The following is a 2,769-nucleotide window of genomic DNA, read 5'->3' on the forward strand; positions in this document are numbered from 1 at the left end:
GCTTCTCCCTTCTCCAGCTTGCCGGCGGCAGTCGCGGGCCTCTCGGCCTCCACGGTTTCCCGTAACGAGTCCCCTCCTTCTGTCTGTCTGTCTGTCCACCCATCGGCCTGGTTCTCTGGGGCCCATTGCTCAGTACCAGCCCATGGCTCGCAGTGAGCCCGCAAGGCAAGGCGCGGCCTGCTCTGGGCGGCTGCTCTCAAAGCCCTGAGGGCAGGGTCTTCGCACGTGCCACCTAGCACCTAGCACCTAGCACTGTGCTGCACTTCCCAAGCACTTGTGGGGCCTAGGAAGTAGGAAGCAGTGGCTCTTTCGCTCACTGAACGGCCATTTCGGTCGGTTCACAGCCCGCTCTCGTCCTCAGGGGACAGCGCTGCGAGTCAGGCTCTGAGCTCCAGTGGCGATTGTCTCAAGGAGAGGTGGCAGGTGGGACCCGCAGTGCAGTTGGGGTTTAGCACAGAGGCTGCGACTTCCTCGGGCACCCCACCGGGCTGGGCTGGCTCAGCAAAGCGTGTCTTTTAGTCACTCTTTTTTGCAAAGGTAGGGCTGAAGTTCGATTATGGGCTGCGTTCCCATGGAGAAAAGGGAAATAAGAAACATTATCTTAAATAAGGAATGCTGTTCAGAGGACAAACGCATGGAATTCGCGGCACAGGCCCATTCGAGAGGAAGCGAGTGGGCCCAGAGGCACTGCGTGGGCCTCACCAGCCTGGGAGGGCAGGGCAGGGCTGGGAGGAGCAGGAGAGGGCGGGCAAGAGCCAGCTGGAGGGGCAGAGCGCTGGGCCTCAGGAGGCAGTGGGGTGGGGCGCAGCCAGGCGATGGTCCAGGAATGAGGCCCTAAGGTGAGACTGGAAAGGTCCATCCTGCGGCCACCGGGAAGCCAGGACCCAGTGAGTGAACACGAGGACTGCAGTGTCCGGATTGCCAACAGAAAACACCTGAATTGGGATAAGACATAGAGAAAGCCTATTTTCTCTAGAGCCTGTGGACTTTAAGGCAATGTTATGATACAAAGGCCGTAGATAAAGTAACTGGTAAGAACTGCTTTACCAACAGAAGGCAGATTGGGAGCGTACAGTCAGGGTTAGTCGGTGTGCAGGCCTTTCGGCGAAGCTGCATGAGAGCAGAGTAAAACTGAACTGGTAGCCTACACATCACGTAGCGTACGCTTTACCCCAGACAGCACATCCCGGGAGAGGCTTAAAGCTTTTCTCCATCTCCAGCTGAAGGGACGCATGGTCAGGACGTCCACGGTCACCTTCTTCCCAAGCCACTCAGTGGGGCATTTCTGCGAGCACAGAGGTGTTATGAATGGCGAGTTGACCGCTGCGCCTCTCTGGAGCCCGGAAATATGAAGTGAACAGGGTGGGAATCGACTTCGTCCTGCAGGGCAGCAGGGAAGGGTACTCTGCCACCTCGCAAGATGGCCACCAAATACAGGTGACCAAGAAGTCATCATTTCAAACCAACAGAAAGGGGAACCAGCAGTTAGCGTAATGGCTATGTCGCTGGACTTCCACGTAGTTGACCGCGGTTCGCGTCCTGGACCCGGTGGCTTAAAACTCACACCGGGCGCGTGTGCATGTGTGCCCAAGATCCCGAGAGGAGAATGGAGGTGAAGGGATTGCGGCGTGACCATCCCCTCTGGGGGGTGATTTCTCGCTTTCTGTCTCTCTGTCTCTCTTTGTCTGTCTGGTGAGCGCACGTGCCCTATAGTGAAAATCTCTCAAAAACAAACAAACAAACAAACAAACAAAAACAGAAAGGACCACAAAAAAATAGCACACGAGAATTGAACTGGCCCGCAAACCACTGGCTAGGAAAATAGATGTCCAACTGCGTCCCCCAAGTAGCCCAACACGAGCTAAGAAGGGAAGGAGAACGGCATTTCGACGTAATGCCCTCTCCTGCGTCGGCGGGAGTACTTTTAGTGCTTAGTTCACTTTGGCAGAATTGCTAGGAGACCAGCAAAGATAAGATGTTGCAGTTCTCATAATCATCCCGGAATGCGCCGCGGACGAGAGCCAGACCTGCTGGTCCCTAGCAGCTTCTCACTGAGTCAGCACGAGGGCCAGAGACAGAAAGGAGGCCCGCCCGGGCCTGCGCTCCCCAGGTCACTGGAGCAAGCCGCTCCCAGCAGATGTGAAGCGACCCGCCCCCAGGCCGCTCCCCCACGTGCCCGCCCTGTATGTCCATCCCACAGACGGGGAGGTTGAGGCCCTGATGGTAACTGACTTGCCCGTGTCACTGGGTGACCCCTCGTGTTCCTGGGAACGGATACAGCAATCTGAACTCGCGGCCATTCTTTCTCTGCAAGAACACATTCTTTCCCAAATGTCACCAGGACACTTAAGCAATCCATATATCCCAAGAGTTTTGGAATGAAGTACGAAGAAGGAAATCGCTCCTTAGTCGACATGGTTCTTGCCATCCCTCACATACTTTTTTTAACCTTCCTAATCTTTTGTTCAGACAAAAGTGCACACGAACAATCTCATTCCTCGTATTCCATCCAAGGTTATTATGGGAACCAGAGCAGAGCCAACAGCCAGGAGAAGCTTTCAAACAGCTCGCTATACGAAGAGCTGGCAACTGTGCACGCTGGCTGTGGGGGCCAAATCACTTCCCCCAGGGCTTAGCAAAGGGTCGCCGGGGTTACAGGAAGAGCCAAGAGCCGGGCGAGCAAAGGATCCTGGTGCAGCATTTTCCGGGCCAGACTCTGCAGCTGCAGTTGGACATGCACCAACTGGGGCCCTTCTGCGGGAGCTCAGG

General features: G+C 55.9%; 1 protein-coding gene across 1 annotated transcript in view; it reads right to left on the reverse strand.

The window, feature by feature from the left end:
• COL4A1 (collagen type IV alpha 1 chain) overlaps nucleotides 1–2,769 on the reverse strand; it is a gene marked incomplete at its 5' end in the record, with an annotated part of 154,760 nt that overhangs the window by 61,320 nt on the left and 90,671 nt on the right.

This window comes from Tupaia chinensis, unplaced genomic scaffold (genome assembly GCF_000334495.1).
Source record: "Tupaia chinensis unplaced genomic scaffold, TupChi_1.0 Scaffold000644_1, whole genome shotgun sequence".
NCBI classification, from domain to species: domain Eukaryota; kingdom Metazoa; phylum Chordata; class Mammalia; order Scandentia; family Tupaiidae; genus Tupaia; species Tupaia belangeri.